This window comes from Gorilla gorilla, chromosome 1, assembly GCF_029281585.2.
Source record: "Gorilla gorilla gorilla isolate KB3781 chromosome 1, NHGRI_mGorGor1-v2.1_pri, whole genome shotgun sequence".
NCBI lineage: Eukaryota > Metazoa > Chordata > Mammalia > Primates > Hominidae > Gorilla > Gorilla gorilla.
Genome location: NC_073224.2, coordinates 169,432,674 through 169,452,018, shown reverse-complemented (window position 1 = coordinate 169,452,018; position 19,345 = coordinate 169,432,674). Strand labels below are relative to the sequence as shown.

Below are 19,345 nucleotides of genomic sequence, written 5' to 3'. Positions count from 1 at the left end.
GGACACTTGCTTATAGCATGCAATGGCAAAGCAGTTACTTATCATCTGCAGACACCTGTAATCCAATGCCAGTATAAGGCAAAACTTTCATTTTGAGCAGTCATAGACAGCTTCAGGTCCTTTCTCTTTAGGTGGGGAATTTAAAATCCTGAGCTTATAATTTTTTCCCTGAAGTTCTCCAGCTCCTCTGGAAGCAGCTAAGTCACTCCTTTATACTCTGTATATTAGGGTGAGCAACGACCCTCGTTTGTCTACAACTGAGGGGGTTCTTCAGATGCTAAAACTGAGTAAGTCCCAGGTAAACGGGGATGAGTTGGTCACCTAACTTATATTCACTGAATTGTTTTATGACAGCATTGACCTGATTAGAGAAATCAGAGCCTTTGAGGACTTGGCAGATGCAGGGACGATGATTCATACCATGCCCCCTCTTAATTTGTATCTTCAGCCTGTTCAGAAGACAGCCAGAGCTTGGAGATTAAAATTGGATCACTGTAAACTTAACCTGTTGGTAACTCCAATTACAGCTATTTTTCTGGAGGAGATTTTGTTATTGGAGAAAACACTTTGTCTGGCACTTGGTATGCAATTATTGATCTAGTGAATATTTTTTCTTTATACTTGTTAATAAAGACCATCAAAACCAATTTGCTTTGAGTTAGCACCTTCACTATCCTACGCCAACTACCTATATCCGCTCTCCAGCCTTTTATCATCATTAGATTGATAAACTGTTTCCGTAAAGGACGAGATAATAGAATTTTAGGCTCTGCAGGCCTCATAAACTTTACCTCATTTTCCTCCTCCTCCTTTATGTCCTCCTTCTTTTCCCTCTTCTGAATGCTTTAAAAGTGTAAAAACTGGCCGGGCATGGTGGCTCACGCCTGTAATCCCAGCACTTTGGGAGGCTGAGGCAGGCAGAACACCTGAGGTCAGGAGTTCAAGACCAGCCTGGCCAACATGGTGAAACCTCATCTTTATTAAAAAAAAAAAAAAAAAGTGTAGTCCAGAAGCTGGCAGCCTCCTCAGTCGTCAGACTGGCGCTAGTGACATGGGAGTGGCTAATGCATCCTCTTGCCATTCCCGGTGTTTGGGCCCTGCCTGTGACGGTGGGAATAGAAAATGGCCTTGCTGTGCTACAACTGGGGCTGCGGTCAGCGCTTCGATCCTGAGACCGATTCCGATGATGCTTGCACATACCACCCAGGTGTTCCAGTCTTTTATGATGCATTAAAGGGTTGGTCTTGCTGTAAGAGAAAAACAACGGATTTTTCTGATTTCTTAAGCATTGTAGGCTGTACCAAAGGTAGACATAATAGTGAGAAGCCACCTGAGCCAGTCAAACCTGAAGTCAAGACTACTGAGAAGAAGGAACTATCTGAATTGAAACCCAAATTTCAGGAACACATAATTCAAGCCCCTAAGCCAGTAGAAGCAATAAAAATGCCAAGCCCAGATGAACCAATGACAAATTTGGAATTAAAAATATCTGCCTCTCTAAAACAAGCTCTTGATAAACTGTCTTCAGGGAATGAAGAAGAAAGAAGAAGACAATGATGAAATTAAGACTGGGACCTCATGTAAGAATAGAGGGTGTTCAAAGACGTATTGGGGTCTAGAAAGTCTAGAAGAAGTCTGTGTATATCATTCTGGAGTACCTGTTTTCCATGAGGGAATGAAATACCTAAGCTGTTGTAGAAGAAAAACTTCTGATTTTAATACATTCTTAGCCCAAGAGGGCTGTACAACAGGTAAACACATGTGGACTAAAAAGGATGCTGGGGAAAAAGTTGTTCCGTGTAGACATAACTGGCATCAGACTGGAGGTGAAGTTACCATTTCAACATATGCTAAAGATTCACAGAACTTAGTTGAGTAGAAGCAAATAGCACATTGTTAAATGTGCACATTGTATTTGAAGGAGAGAAGGAATTTGATCAAAATGTGAAAATATGGGGTGTGATTGATGTAAAGTGAAGTTATGTAACTACGACTGCAACAAAGATTGAGATCACTATGAGAAAAGCTGAGCCGATGCAGTGGGCAAGCCTTGAACTGCCTGCAGCGAAAAAGCAGGAAAAGCAAAAAGACGACCCAACAGATTGAGTGGGAGGTGGGAGGAAGGCTATTACGTATTTCAGAATTCTTAATACTGTGTGAAGTGGTGGCTTGCTGCTGTAATCTTTTGTTTTGTTGTTGTGTTACTGAATCTGGCATTTCAGGGTTAACATTAGGTTCTTAAAAGCCAAAGTCAGTTTGTCTTTTTCTGCCTCTCATCTTTCTTTCGTGTTATGTAACATTGATTATTCATTTCTCCTTACTGGTAGGAACCACAGTTGTGCCCTGTACTTGAAGAGGCTGGAAAATAGCCCATAACCATAATTGCAGTGTTTCTTTGTATTTCTCTGTTAAGTAGATACATATTAAGGAACATGTTTTTTACATCTTTCTATTATTACATAATTAGTAAAGCAAGATGAAATGTCAAATTTTAATCAGTTTTTTTATGGATTTATGTTCTTACAGTACTTGAAAATATTTAAGGAAGAGATGAAGCTCTGCAGTTTTTTTCTATGTGGGATGATTACTTTTTTAAGGAGAATTAATCCTGAGATAGTGAGGTAAGTAAAGGGGAATATATGAATTGTTTAACAAATTGGAATTTGTTTACACCTACTTTAATTTTTAAATTGCGTCAAAACTTACATTACTTGCCAAGCAGTATGATATAAGAGTAGAGGAAACATAAATAAGAATACAGAGGCATCAATTTGGTTAAAATTCACCATTTTATAAGACTAAGCAATAATCTTAAAAATCTCTTTCCTGAATATTTAAATGTGTTTGTATGGTGTTATGACTAAATTGTTCCTGATTTAGAGACTAAACCCTCTTAAAACCTTTAACTAGTTAAATATAAAAAAATTATATGTATCTTGCTTCCCTGATGGAAAACTATATAAAATTGTAGACTTAAAAGGTTTGTGGAAATACATCAGGATATCAGAAAACCAAATATATGGACCTGCTTTATGACTATCTATTACATGTCAAATAAAATAGCTTCTTTTGAAAAAAAAGTGTAAAAACCATTCTTAGCTCCCAGATTGTACAGGAACAGGTTCTAGGCCAGATTTGGCCCATAGGTCATAGTCTGTCAATCCTTCTAGCCCACAAGTCAGAGAAGTAGCTAATATAACATCCAATTTACTGACAACTGGGATCTCAGAAGGATCAGCTTGCCTGAAGTTACACAGAGAGCCTGAGGTTACACAAATGTATTATCTTGGATTTAAAAATGTTCCTATAAGGTTCCAAACCATTTACTCTTTCCATTGTGCTAATTCCTACCCAGACTTTCTCTTTCATGCTGATCGCTTTATTTTATTTTCACGGAGTGATCCTAGGAAACAATACAACTTGTTGACTGATTACTATTAGAGAGAAAATATCTCACCATCGATTTCACTGGAACTGAAATCATTGTATTTGACTGATACTTTCCACTATTTTGTTAATTAATTGAACAACTATTTATTGAAGATCTATCATCTTAGCGCTGTGGTAGGATTTGAAGCTATGACTGTGTATAAGACAGACTTGTTCCCTCTGCTTATGGAGATTAGTATCCAGCAGGGAAAATAGACTTTAAGCAAATAATTGAACAATGAAAGGCATTACAGTTGTGATAAATGCTCCAAAGAAGAAGTCAGGTTGCTGTGCATTACTAGTAATATTTCTATCTAATCAGTCAACTTATACATTAAGGGGAGGGTGGATGGGGGAATGCAATACATGAACTTGAGAAGAGGGGTTGGATTCAGGGAGAAAAAGTTTTAGCATTTGATTTACTGAATTACCTTACTGCTATCTATTCCGTCCAGAAGCACTCAGCTGTTTTAATTAGAGTCAAGATGCCCAATGTTGAAAAGGGTAATTTAATATGATGATTGGACATTTTGCTCAGTGATTCTCCAACATTGGTGTAAGACTTTATTAAAGGGCATGACTTATTAAATATGCTAGTTTCCATACCTCTTCCCAGAGATTCTGATTAAGGATAGGGCCCAGGAAAAAATATGCTTCTGTAGTAGGCAGTCCTTGATCTACACTTTTGATGAATAACTCCTCAAAATAGAAGGCAAAGGTATAATATTGGTCTTTGTTCCTTAGTTCCTCAAGTAGGAATGCAATAGCTACCTCTTAGGACCATATTTTATTTTTTTTAATTTTTGGGACAGGGTCTTGCTTTGTTGCCCAGGCTGGAGTGCAGTGGCATGATCACAGCTCACTGCAATCTTGATCTCTCACCTCACGTGATCCTCCCACCTCAGCCTTCTGGGTAGCTGGGACTGCAGGTGTGAGCCACTATGTCTGGCAAATTTGTTTACTTTTCATAGAAATGGGGGTCTCTCTATATTGCCCAGGCTGGTGTTGAACTCCTGGGCTTACGTAATCCTCCTGCCTTGGTCTCTCAAAATGCTGGGATTACAGGTGTGAGCCACCAGATCTGGCAGGACCATATTCTTAAGGGAGCCAGGTCCATCTCAGACCTTGACCAGACCAGAATCTTGGTCTTCATAGTCTTTTTTGCGGGGGGCGGGGGATGGAGTCTTGCTCTGTCACCCAGGCTGGAGTGCAGTGGGTGATCTCAGCTCATTGCAACCTCTGCCTCCTGGGTTCAAGTGATTCTCCTGCCTCAGCCTCCCGAGTAGCTGGGACTACACTGGCTAATTTTTTGTATTTTTAGTACAGATGGGGTTTCACCGTGTTAGCCAGGATGGTCTCGATCTCCTGACCTTGTGATCCACCTGCCTCGGCCTCCCAAAGTGCTGGGATTACAGGCGTGAGTCACTGCGCCCAGCTGGTCTTCATAGTCTTATTTGTCTCTTGCTGTTATACACCATACTCCTCCTCCCCTATTCTGACCTTTTGAGGTATGCTTGGGTTTTCACGTATTTTCTTGTCTTGATTTATGTTGTTTTTCTTCTTTCCAGTTTTGACTTTTGTTGAATGCTAGCTCCACTAGAAATGTTACCAAAGCAACGATAAGACAAAGCTGAATTTATTCTTATCATGGTAAGAAGAGCCCTGTATTGATGGTGTCTTAGCATCACAGAGGAAGTGGGCCAAAGTCAGGTTATAGTTATGAGCGATTTAAAGTCTAGGTTAAGCCTGGGCTTTCAACATGGGGACTTGCTTAGAATTCGGTAAGGACATGGTATAACAGTTTAACACTGGTAGATTTTGAGGTGAGGGGTTTAGAGAGTCTGGAGATGTAAACTCTTGTTTATGCTTTTTATTGAAGAGTTGCTGTGTCTTTCATGAAATTCCTGGAATTAACAAAAAAGTTATTTTCAACTTTTAACTTTCTGAGCAAGAGTTTCCTGGAAGAGTAGAATTATATCGATGACAACAGTGGAACAATGAAGTCATGTAAATAAATGTAGACAGTAAGTTGTGTGACTGAACATGATTTTAGCTCTCACTTTTTTGAATAAAAATGATTTGAATCCTTCATATTTTCCATTAATTTCTTTATTGGTTTGATTTTACTGGCATAAATTAAAGCATATTTCCCCCCCAGCAAAGTCTTGGGTTTGTACTATTTCTTAGATTCTTTCATGCTTGAGAATGTTCGTTGCTCTCTCTCTCCTTCCTTCCTTCCTTCTCTCCTTTCTTTTTTCTTTCTTTTTTTCTTTTGCTTTCTTTCTCTTTCTTTCCCGCTCTCTCTTTCTCTTTTTCTTTCTTTTCTTTCTTTCTTTCTTTCTCTTTTTTTTCTTTCTTTCTCTCTCTTTCCTTTCTTTCTCTCTCTCTCTCTCTTTCTTTCTTTCTTTTTCTTTCTTTCTTTCTCTCTTTCTTTCTTTCTTTCTTTCTTTCTTTCTTTCTTTCTTTCTCTCTCTCTCTCTCTCTTTCTTTCTTTCTCTCTTTCTTTCTTTCTTTCTTTCTTTCTTTCTTTCTCTCTCTCTCTCTCTCTCTTTCTTTCTTTCTTTCTTTCTTTCTTTCTTTCTTTCACTCTGTACCTCAGGCTGGAGTGCAGTGGCGTGATCTCAGCTCACTGCAATCTCTCTCTCCTGGGTCCCAGTTCAAGCAATTCTCCTGCCTCATCCTCCCGAGTAGATGGGATTACAGGCACGCACCACCATGCCCAGCTAATTTTTGTATTTTTAGTAGAGACGGGGTTTCACCGTTTTGGCCAGGATGGTCTCAATCCCTTGACCTCATGATCTGCCTGCCTCAGCCTCCCAAAGTGCTGGGATTACAGTCTTGAGCCGCCGCGCCTGGCCATTCGTTGCTTTTTCTTAATGAGGAAAACATTTTGATGGAATATGATGTTTTTAGGGGAAATGAAGTCATGTAAATGTAGACAGTATGTTGTGTGAGTGAAGATGATTTTGGCTCTCACTTTTTTGAATAAAAATGATTTGAATCATACATATTTTCCAGTAATTTCTTTATTGGTTGAATTTTACTGGCATAAATGAAAGCATATTTTTTCCCCCAGAAAAATCTTGGGTCTGCTAAATTTCTTGGATTCTTTCATGGTTGAGAATGTTCATTGCTTTTTTTTGAGTTGGAAAACATTTTGGTGGAATATGATGTTTTTAGAGGACACTTTCCTTCTCTCAGAAACAACAAATTACTCCCCCAATTTTTTATGCACACTTAGATATAGGAGATAGAAAGAATTTTTATAATAAGATTACATCCACTGCTTCTTAAATTGAAAGTTTTACATTTAAGCTCACATAATTTTAAAGAAAGAAAAAGAAATAGGTAAAACCAAAGTAATTGCTAAATTTAAACGAGTGGTTCTCCACCAAAAGAGAAACAAAATCATATCTACAAGATACAAAATCCTTCTAGGGCTAACAATAAAAGACTATGAAAAAAGATTTCGGAGTCATATTTCTGTGATGTGTGTCATTTAAAAACATTATCTATTATTTAGCTATTAAGAAAATGAGAATATTTGTACTATTACATTTACCACCTCTGCCTTTTTTCTCCGGCCAGTCTTTTTTAGGTGAGTTACTGCTTTCATGTTTTTAAGCAAGTGACGTTTCGATTCTGTTCTGGAACTATGAGTCTTGTCATTAGTTGCTTCTCCACAGTTTTTCTAAGAATATTTTTATTTTGATTGGTCTACTAGTTAGGTTTCAATGTCAGGTAGTTTTTTTTCTGTCCAGAAAAATTCACAGATATTGTGTTCCTGAGGTCTTGCACATGTGAAGATATCTGTTACTTTTATATTTTAAGAACAACTTAGCACCATATGAACTTGGGTTACATTTTCTCTAGACCTTGTAGACATTGAATTTCTTTCTTTCAGACACTTGCTCTGTTGCCTTCTAGACTCGAATACCATGCAGATGTCTGAGGTCAGCTTGATATTGTTTTTTCTTTGTAGTGGTTTGTTTTCTTCCCTTGGGTTACTGAAGTATTATTTCTTCATCCTTGAAATTTAATAATTTAATTAGGCTATATTAGTTATTCTATGTTCATTTTCATTTCGTGCACTTAATCAGTAGTGTCTGGAAGCTTTTACTACTTTCGTCATCCCCACCCCGTTATAGTCATCAAGAAGAAAAAGTATACAGGAGACTCTTCTCAATTTGCAAAGCATATTAATATACATTGGAATGATGGATATTTAAAATGTGGCCAGCATTCCATAATTGAGTCATTCATTTAATTTCTGCTATGCATTTGCCAGATTCTATTCTAGGCAAACTAGGAAGATAAAGTCCCTGTTCTCAAGTAGCATCTAAATTTATTGCACTGTCCACTGTTCATCACACACATTTTCCATATCATGGCTTTTTGGTAGGTGTAGTGCTCATCTGTCTTATTCTGGGGGTGGGGAGGGGCATTATCTTTGCACATATTGGAGACAATTCTATGCTATGTCTGACCCTCTAATGGAGGAGGCAGGATGCAGATTCCCAGACACCCTTGCAGCTACCACAGAGGCATGTGATACAGGCTTCGCTACTTGTATGTATGAGAGTGAGAATTTGATGTGGAAGTGAGAGAGGAGGAGGAGGTTTTACTTGATATTTCTGTTATTTTTCTGGCAGTGCTAGTGTTTGGCTATCTTTGGTGACCAAAGCAGAAACAGCAGCAATTTTTCATTAGTTCAAAGAGTGACTTTCTTTGGTACTTGGATTAGCAGCAGTAGTGGGGATTTAGTCATTGATAAAATTTACCAATTTTGTTGTGTTGTTTTGGACATTCTTCCTGGAAGATTAACCTTATTCTGGTTTACCAGGCCTTCCAAAATTCAGTCTTTTAATAAAATAATTTTCTGCATAATTGGGGGGATTCAGTTAAAAACATGGATTAATACAGGATGCTTATGCAGTGTATTATTTTTGTGTCTGATATTTTTTTCTCAGAATTTCGAATATGATCTATTCCTAATTTGGGCATACATATTTATTTATATTTATTTTAGATTTGTGGGGTGTAAGTGTAGGTTTGTTACATGGATATATTGTGTGATGCTGAGGTTTGGGCTTCAAATGAAACTGTCACCCAAATAGTGAATATATGCCCAATAATAGTTTTTCAATCCATTCTCCCTCCTTATTTCCCCCTTTGGTGTTCCCAGTGTCTATTGTTCCCATCTTTATGTCCATGTACACCTAACGTTTATCTCTCACTTATGGGTGAGAACATGCAGTATTTGGTTTTCTGTTCCTGTGTTAATTTACTCAAGAAAATGGCCTCCAACTGCATCTATATTGTTAAAATGGACATGATTTTCTTCTTTACGGCTGCATAGTATTCCATGAGAGTTATATACATTGTCTCAATCAAATCCACCATTGACAGGTACCTAGGTTGATTCTACGTCTTTGCTATTGTGAATAGTGCTGCAATAAACATGAGAGTGCAGGTGTCTTTTTGGCAGAAAGATTTATTTTCTTTTGGATATACACTCAGTAATGGGATTGCTGGGTTGAATGGTACTTCTATTTTTGGTTCTTTGAGAAATCTCCAAACTGCTTCCCACAGGGTCTGAACTAATTTACATTCCCACCTGCAGTGTATAAGCATTCCCTTTTCTCCACAGCCTCACCAGCATGTGTTATTTTTTTGACTTCTTAATAATAGCCATTCTGTGTCTAATATTTTTATTGGATTAGTCTGCCTTGTTTTACCCACTTCTATCTAATCATTCTTGTTTTCTTCAATGCTCTATTTTCATCTGGTAAAATTTTATTTCATGTTAAAATTTGTATTTTTTCTCTAATATATTGCTTGCATTTCTTCTATTGAGTCTCAGATTTCTTCCACAAGATTTTTTAAAACTTCTTAAAACACTTAATGTTTTGACCAAGTAAATGAACACTCAAGAAATAAAAAATTCTTTGAGGAAATAAATGTTGAGAAACCCATAAAAATTTTATAAACATCTTTGTGCCTAGTAATATGTTTAGAATTGATGGTATATGTATTATTATACATTGCAGAAAGCCGAAACTACATTTTTAAAAGATTAAGAGATAAACATTTATAAATCCTTATAATTCCTGTAAGCTACTTTCTATCTGTAACCTGTGATTATCTACAGATATAAAACAGCATGATATGGTTATTATACAGATACTTATATTTCTGTAACTGAATTATTGATGAATGGTACTCAGTAGTGTACAATCTGAAAGAAATGTTATTCCTTTCTTATCCCTGCCTTTAGGACATGAAATTGACAATCCTTTCTCCTCCCCTTGATGACATTTTAGGTTGGGTTCATAACTTTTCCAGTTACTTTGATCTAAAAGGAAATATTCATCTTCAGATATTAAAGGTCTTAATCAGATCTAAATCAAAATTTTAATCTCTCATCCAATTCCAAGTATTCCTCCTATTTTGGTTATCTATTGCTACATATCAAACCACCTCAAAACTTAGTGGCTTAAAGGAACACGGTCAAATATTTTTCATGACTTTGTAAAGAGTTTCAAGAGGATGGACTGGGGGTGATTTATCTCAGCTACATGATGTCTGGGGCCTTAGCTGGGATGCCTACAGTGACTAGGGGCAGGAACACTCAGGATGGCTTCTTCACTCACATCTCTGGCACCTGGTGCTGCTTATTCATCTGACCTTTGCTCCATGCTGCATCCCATCCTTCATGGCCACTGCAATATGGCCTCTCTCTCTAACAGGATTAGTAAGTTGGCTTTCTTACATGCCAGCTTAGGGGCCAAAGAGCAGGAAAGCAGAAGATGCTAGACCTTCTCAATGGCTAGGCTAGGAAGTCTTAGAACATTATTTGTGTTGATTTTTTCCTCAAGTAATTTCTATTCAGTTTTAGGCAATAAATAGAAAAATAATAATATAGCAGGTTTTCAGAAAGTTTTTGCTTATTTTCCATTGTTGATGTCATATTCTAAAGTTTTGGAAACACTTATGGATGTAAGTATAAATTTTTTTGAAAACAAAAAGTCATTTAAAATCATTGTAGAAGGCACTTTAAGAAGAGTACAATATGTTGGTTAAGAGCATAATTTCTAGAATTTTGCTGCCCATTTCGATTCTATCTCTACCTCTTACTGGTCATAAAACTGGATCAAGTTACTTAGGCTCTTAGTGCCTCAGATTCCTTAAATATACAGTGGAGACATTAATAGTTTCTTCCTTTACAGAGTTGTTGTGAAGGTTAAATAAAATCATATGTGTAAAGCCGATAAAATATCTAGCCCTACTCAATGCTCAATCAATGTTAATTATTATTATCTAAAACTATCAATCCTACAGAATTCAGCCAAGGAGGAAAATGAAAACAAAAACAAAAATGGTGGAAAGATGATCATTTTGTTACACATGAATATCCAATAAATGTGTATAGATTATCACTATTAAAAGATAACTCAGTTGGGCAAATATTACAAAATTCAGCTATATGATATATCCAAGAGCCAAATATGAAATTAAACCCCAAAGAAAGATAACAAATAAAAGAATAACTAAAATATATATCAAGAAAATTATAACCAAATGAGAACTGGCAAAGTAAAACAAGACAAAGTAGAAAATATGGCAAAAGACATTAGTAGACATAAAGGCCACTACATAATAATAATAATTTTTGATATAAAAATTATAAATTTCTATGTACCCAATATTGTCTCAACATAAATAAAACCGATTGGGCACAGTGGCTTATGCCTGTAATCTCAGCATTTTGGGAGGCCGAGGTAGGTGAATCAGTTGAGGTCAGGAGTTCGAGACCAGCCTGGCCAACATGGTGAAACCTCATCTTTACTAAAAATACAAAAATTTGCTCGGCGTGGTGGTGGGTGCCTTTAATTCCAGCTACTCGGGAGGCTGAGGCAGGAGAATCGCTTGAACCCAGGAGGCAGAGGTTATAGTGAGCCGAGCTCATGCCACTGCACTCCAGCCTGGACAATAGAGCAAGACTCAGTCTCAAAAAAAAATTTATATATTTATATAAATTTAAATGTATTTATATATTGATATAAATATATTTATATAATATATATTGATATAAATATATTTATATAATATATATTTATTAAATATAAATATAAGTATATATTTATCTATAAAACCAAACCATTGTGATTACAAATTTGTCAAATTTATGTTATAATTATCTTATTCCACATAATTATAAGAAAATTTGACAAATTCATAATCATAATAGGATATTTTTAATAAACCTTTATCAGAAGTTAGTAGACCAAGTAATAGTGTAATGATCTTGAACAAAACTAATGGCTTGTCCTGGACCTCAAAATAGAAAATATGCATTCTTTTTTAAGGATACATGAAAAAGTTATAAACATTGTCCGGGTGTTAGGTCTCAAAAGAAGTCCCTATGAAGGTCAGAGTGTGCTCTCTGAACACAGTACATTAAATTCGAAATCAAGAATAGAAAGCCATTTAGAAAGACTCTCTGTATTGTAAACTAAAAAAGTACTGCTACATGAGAGTTAAAGAATAAATGACAATGGAAATAGCAACCTATTTAGAGTTGAATGATGATGAAAGTTTTACTCATCAAAGTTGCCAAAAAAAGTTATGTGGAGGTTCATTTACAGCTTAACTTGAAAATAATTGGGTTAAGCATTAACACAAAATCTACAGAAAATTGACAAGAGGAAAGAAAAAAGATAAGATAAATGAATGAACTAGGAACCAGAGAGAATCAACAAAAGCAAAAGCTAGTTCTTTGTTAAGATTTAGACCGTATTTATAAAATTTTGTATACATAAAATATTGTCTTATGAATTCTCTGTCATAGGTGGAAAGAATGTAGAGAGGTGCATTCGAAGAGATGGGTTCCAGAATTTTTCCACATATGTTTAGTCTCTGTTATCATGTTGCCTAATCATATAGATGTATTCCTTTCTTTACTTTCCACTATTAGCTTGCATTCTGAGAAATAAGAAAATATTGTCACAATTGAGATTCACATGGCTTATGTAGTAAATAAATTTCCTACTGCATTTTCTTGAGCATGCTTGTCCTACTACAAAGTCAAAACAAAATAATGAAGGCGAAATTAAATATAAATGTACATATGTATATTTAATTCAAAATAATACATTGCTCATAGAGAAATAAAGTAGAAAGTATACACCAGAAACCAAATTCCTACTTAGTGTGAGTTGAACCACATATGGTATATTTCAGACATACATACAAGAATTGGTGGAATGTACCTAATAAATAACATTTTTCTTAAATTTCAGGGTTCAGGTTTTGTTTAGCTATACCTTATTGTTTTGAAGCGACATTGGCTTTTTTTTTTTTAAATAGCCAAGCCTTTGACATTATGAAGAATACAGCCATCTATTTTATAATAGCAAGGTTACTAATGGGAACTGTCTTTGTGTGGATTTATTTCATCTAGGTGCTGATCTGCTGATGAATTCTAGGGGAAAGATTGTGTTTTATTGAGTTAGTTACATTTATATAGCTGGAATTGCTGTCATTTTCTCCTCTATAGAACCTTAATTCCCTTGTTCAAATGGCTCAAAATAGGTTGCCATTGAAGGCTATAAAATAGGTAACAGAATGAGTTTTGCAGTCATAGAATATTCTGGTACCCTTACGTAATGCAATCACTTTGGACATTAAACTAAATGGGCTCATTATCTTTTCTTTTCAATCTGCTTCACAGTTAAGGAAAATGAGTATTAATCTAGAAGAATGTTTTATTCTTTCTCAACTCAAAATTTGTACTCTGCCTCTTTTATTAGAATTAGCTCTGCTGTCATGACCTGAAGATTTCCAGTCTCATGAATTCATTACGTTGCCACTTTATTTTCAAGAACAAGCTATGTACCCTTTAGATTATATTTGAATAAAATTGGCTTTGCTAATTATTACCAAAAGAAAATGGAAAGGATTAGAAATTAAGTTTGGTTTAGTCAGTATTTATTGAATATGTAATATGTGCTTTTTTGTGAGGGAAAAAGAACCGTAAGAAATGCTTTTGCATATTTTACTCAAAACTGACAAGTAATTAATTGTTCAAATTGATGATGCTAACTCTAAGTGCTATTTTGGACATTTTGACTTTTCTCTGGTCTACCAGGAGAATTAACATGGAAAGATTGGACTTTGGTTAATTCACACAAGTGCTTGGTGAGCACTCATCAATGATGGGATATAGTTGTGAACAGCACAGAGATAGTCCCTGCCTATATGATGCTGCAAAAAACATAGAAAAGAGTTTTAGAGGGAATAGTGTCTTCTACTGGAAGCAATTTCTGAGATGTCAAAAAAGTGACAACGACTAATGTACTCTTCTATGCTCGGGAGACTCTGAAGGGCAGACCTGTGATTATAGGCATGTTCTGCCTTGTCTGTGTTTGCTCAGTGAGAGAAACATGAGTGATTGATTTCTAGGCCTGAAGGGGCATTTGACCCAACATTTGTCAAATGCTCCCATTCAGATTCTCATCCTACACTTAAATAAAACACAATTGGTTTATTAAATCAATGCAAAAATGAGATTGTGGTTAAAACACAGTAAACCTATGCCATTCTTTGGGGCACATATTTTTCTTCTAAAGTGAAAAAAATTCTGGTGTAACTAGGGAATACTTATATTAAATCAATACCCTGCTGTTAAAACTAAGTTCTACAGAATGAATATACTACAAATATTTCACCAAGAAAAAATAATTTGAGCTGAGCTCATACATTATTATAACACTATATTATTTTTAGGTGTGAGTAAAATAAAACTGGTGGCATTTCCTTGCACATGGTAGCTTTCCTGTATATAGTATATAAAAATATATATATAAAGGTACACGTCTTCTTAGAAGTCTTTCTATATATAAGGTGTTGAAGATCTTATTTTGTACCAGCGACTTTGCTCAGTGCTTTACATGTATGGTGCTGTTTAATCTGTGCATTTATTTAAACATTACAGCAACTCATGAAATAGGGACTATCATCAGTGAGATTTTGCAGATGAAAAAATTGATGCTTAAAGGAATAAAACAACATATTCAATTTCACAGAACTATTAAGTGGCTGGTATTGGCTTTTAAATCAGATCTGCCTAATTACAAAACCTATTTTCTTCTTTTACTTCTTTTTAGAAATAGGGCCTCGTTCTGTTGCCTAGGAGCACAGTGTTGAGATATCGGCTCATTGCAGCCCTGAGTTCCTGGGCGCAAGCGATCCTCCCACCTAAGCTTCCCCAGTAACTGGGACTACAGGCACCCTCCTCATGCCTGGCTATACGTATATTTCAATTTTTTTGTGGAGACAGGGATCTAGCTGTGTTGTTCACACTGGTCTCAGACTCTTGGCCTCAAGCAACCCTCCCACTTTGGCCTCCCAAATTGTTGGGATTACAGGCATGAGCCTTTGTGCCTGGCCTCAAAACCTATTTTCTTAGCCATCCTGCTATAAGGTTTAAAATTATATTAGTCTAGCTATAGTTCACCCTTCCTTCTGCTCCCAGAATGTTTTTGCTCCTAATTAATTCATAACCTTGGAGATTTTGCAGATCAAAAGTTAAGACTTGGCATTTTGACCTGCAAAACACTTATTGACCCTCATTAGTATTTATTGGTGCCAACTACTCTAGATGGCCCTATTTTTACTGATGTGTATTGATAGCTACTATTACTTGAAAAGTATTTAAAATGAGTCTGAAGTCTACACAAAGAATCCTTGCACAATATAATTAAAACACCTAATACACCTTTATATGACATCAGGGCATACCATATATAATCTCTGTTTTTCTTCTCCCCCAAATCTGGTTTACCAGTTTTATTTTCTCTCTGCCCCATGTCCACACATCTTATGCTCTTGTAGTGCTTTCAATGACTTGATATTATGGAAACTTCCTGGGTTTTTTCCTAGAGCAAAATTATCCATCTGATGGTCCATTATCCAAATCTATAATGAATTACAGACCTGGTATATTTACTTTGTATATTGTTTGTAAGTTTTTTTTTTTGAGCCAACAGTTCAAACCCAGGAAATTTTATATAAAAATCTGGATCCTAATCATAATCTGGCAGCACCGGGTCTAAACTTTTGCATGCTATTATAATAATGGCCTAGCTCTACTTAGTAGGTGCCCCTTTAGATAGTGTGAGTCCTTTTTCGGTTGCTGTAGACATATCACTCGCAATTGACTTTCCAATTCTAGGTCAAATGCTAGTTTTCATTCATATTGTGCATACACTGTCAGTTTCTCATTGTAGAGAAGTCTTTCTCTATATTATGTTTCAAGAGAAGGAAAATGAAATATAGACCCAAAGATGTATGTCCTTCAAAAAAAAATGGAAGAAAGCATATTTGTCTTTACATATACAGAATATTCAGCAATCTTTAAAATGCAATCAAAATGTGTGCCTTTGGGTGAAGTGGCTTATGTCTGTAATTCCAGCACTTTGGGAGGCTGAAGCAGGTGGATTGCTTGAGCCCATGAGTTCAAGACCAGCCTGGGCAACATGGTGAAACCCTGCCTCGAAAAAAAATACAAAAAATTAGCCAGGTGTGGTGGTGCACACCTGTAGTCTCAGTTACTCTGAGGGCTGAGATGAGAGGATTGCTTTAGCCCAGGAGGTCAAGGCTGCAGTGAACCGAGATGGCACCTCTGCACTCCAGCCTGGGTGACAAAGCGAGACCATGTCTCACCAAAAAAAAAAAAAAAAGTATTCCTTATACCAATATTTTTCACTGATTTATGTTACCTCCCTGGTGATGGAGTTTATGATTTTGGCTTTAGAGCAAGCCTAAAAAAATTCACAAACTCTCAAGAACTAACAAAAAAGGAACAAAGGCTGGAGTTACCCATGTTCTCTTTGGCTCAGTCTAATTTCCATTAGCGTCATTCATATTCTTCGAAGTTTTTTTTTGTTGTTTGTTTTTTTCGTTTTTTTGAGATGGAGTTTCCCTCTTGTTGCCCAGGCTGGAGTGCAGTGGTGTGATCTCGGCTCACTGCAACCTCTGCTCCCGGGTTCAAGTGACTCTCCTTCCTCAGCCTTCCGAGTAGCTGGGGTTACAGGCACCTGCCACCACGCCTAGCTAATTTTTGTATTTTTGGTAGAGATGAGGTCTCACATGTTGGCTAGGCTGGTCTTGAACTCCTGACCTCAGGTGATCCACCCACCTTGGCCTCCCAGTGTTGGGATTACAGGCGTGAGCCACTGTGCCCGGCCTTGAAGTTTTAATGTGTAAGCCATGAACTTAATTGAATCACCAAGCAAAATTTATTTGTGAAGAATTATGTGTAAAGTAGGCCCTTTTATTATTACCTTATCATTAAGAAGTTTCTATATTCTCTCAAATTCAATAAAATATATATCTTATCTATATTATTCAGCATTCACCAATTTACCTCTCTCTTTTCTTCTTTACTAACAATAGCCTTATTCTTTTGAGGCATCAATAAATCAATGAAAAATACTCATACTCATCTCTCAGAGTCCCTTGAAGTTAGGAGTAGCCACACAACCAAAATAATGAGATGTATGTGGAATTCTACTGGATGGAAGGCTTCTGAGAAAGCCATTTTTTTTTGGTTGATATTAAACTCAGCCTCAGTTAGTGTGCTTCTTTTCTTGTACATTACCCTTAATCTTAATCTTGCCTAAAATGAATATGCAGCTTCTGAAGATAGATGAATCATTTTTTAAGGACAAAAGTCACATGCTAAAGTTGAGTAAGAAGAAAGCTAGGTGGAATTCGAGTTCTTCACACTTTATGGAGTTACTATGTCAGACAGTTTACCCACTTTCATACTTCCATTGCTTGAGAAAAATATTTCTCTATTTGATTAAGCTTCTAGTCAGTTTTCTGATGTATGCAGCCAAATGCAATCCACAACTAATAAAGAAGCTGAAATTTGGAAACGGATTGCTGCAAATAACAGATCCTAAAATGTAGACAAAATGGAACTTTGGAAAGCAAAATTCTGAGAGAGAGAGACCAAGTCTGGATTTGGCCTATCTGTAAGCTAGAGTGGCAAACTCATCCATTTTCCTGGAACTATTTTTCCAGTCTTAAAATTGAAAGCTCTACATCCTGGGAACCATCTTAGTCTTGGGCAAATGAGATCCTTTGTCAGTTTGCTGCTAGTAGGGGTAGAAGGAATTAGAATTTCAATAAAAGAGACACTCTTTGTCCAGGCCTGAAATCTGCATTTGTTCAGGCCTGCAATCTATTTTGACTGAGAGCTTTTCAAAGATAAAAATGCCACTGTTTCTGTGTCCATCACCAAAGTCAATGCAAGCAAAGCTGCACTCTTTGCAAGAGATTATACTGGTGCCCCAAGCCTCTCTGGAGACATTTTAAGGTGACATCTACACATAATCTTCGGTTGTGGTTACAAGTCATTGAACAGAAGTAATGCTTGATTTTTGAGGGAATTCCACTGCCAACAATATACAAACTTGGCAAGTTACAGTCTGAATATTCAACCCCTAGGGCTATCTGTGGGTCTGCCAAACATATACCATGTGCAGGTGTGCTGTGAAAATCGTGCAGCTCCAGTTAAGGCATTTTCCATAATGTGTACTTCATGTACAGCCTGGAAAGGTAAGAGATACAGAGAATTCCCTTGGGGGTAGAATTAAGTAGAATCTCCTTAATGGAGGGCAGTGGACAGAGAGAGGACTTAGAGATGCATTGTCTATATAGTTGTTGCAGTCACTAGCTATATGCGGCTATTGAGCACTTGAAATGTGACTATTCCAAATTCAGATGTGCTATAAATGTAAAAAATACACTAGCTTTCAAAGGCTTGGTATTAAAAAGGATATAATATATATAATTCTTTGATCATGTTGATTATAAATTAAGATTTTTGATATCCCAGGTTAGATGAATATATTGTTAATGTTAATATACCAACTTATTTTTTAAGTGAGAATTCTAGGAAATTTGAAATTACGTATGAGGCTGGCCTTTGTGGCTCATGCTATATTTCTCTTGGACAGTGTTGACTTACAGCATAACTAGATGTAGAACTGGCAGATGGAATATTCAAAATTTTACTCTATTGCAGAACAGGGAGTTCTTGCTATTCTTACTCAGAATAATTTAATATTTCCTATGGATAAGTGACTGCTGTATGTTTCCTGTTTTCCCTTCTGTAGAGTGTTTTGACTTTGGTTACTCCTTTTTTGACTCATCTGTTAGTTTATTAGATGCACTTAGTTCATTAGTCATTATATTTGACAGAGATCATTGAATATCTCCAAGCAATCCCTTCGCTTCAGCTGGGTGCAAGAAGCTGATGAGACTTCGAAGTTGTTCCACAGGAGAGAGGATAAGCATTTACTGTGACAGGCCATGTATGCATGGATATTGGACAGCCAAAATATTAAACTGAGGAAAACACTGTAGTCTGCTATGTATCCATTCCCTTCACTTTTCTTACTACCAGTCCCCTAATTTTTATGGAGTTATCACACTCTCAGTTAGAAAATACATATGTTTTAAGCCTCCTTTGCAACAAGGGTAGTGATGTGACCTAGTTCTGGCCAACAAGATGTAAGTGAAAGTCTACGTAGTTTCTGGGAAAATTATTGTTTTACTGATTAAAAAGAAATATGTGCTTGGAGGGCACACAGTTCCTTTGTCCATACTTCTTCCCGACTGGAATATAGAATATAGTTGTCTGGAGGGGGAATTTCAGTTTCCAGTCCAGCATATAAGGGGCTTAGAAATGTTGCTCCCATCTACACACAAAAAAGCTGAACAAGCTGGAAATCAAAAACTCTTCTTAGATCCATCAGAGAATGGAAGTTGCAGGGCATACTACTGTTTCCAAAATTGGAGAGACAGACTAGCAGATTCAGAGAATCACAGATTACTGGAACAA

The 19,345-nt window shown here is 36.4% G+C and overlaps 1 pseudogene; it reads left to right on the top strand.

The window, feature by feature from the left end:
- The first annotated feature begins 1,104 nt into the window (after positions 1-1,104).
- Positions 1,105-2,106, top strand: LOC101128391 (cysteine and histidine-rich domain-containing protein 1-like; annotated as a pseudogene).
- The last annotated feature ends 17,239 nt before the right edge of the window (positions 2,107-19,345 follow it).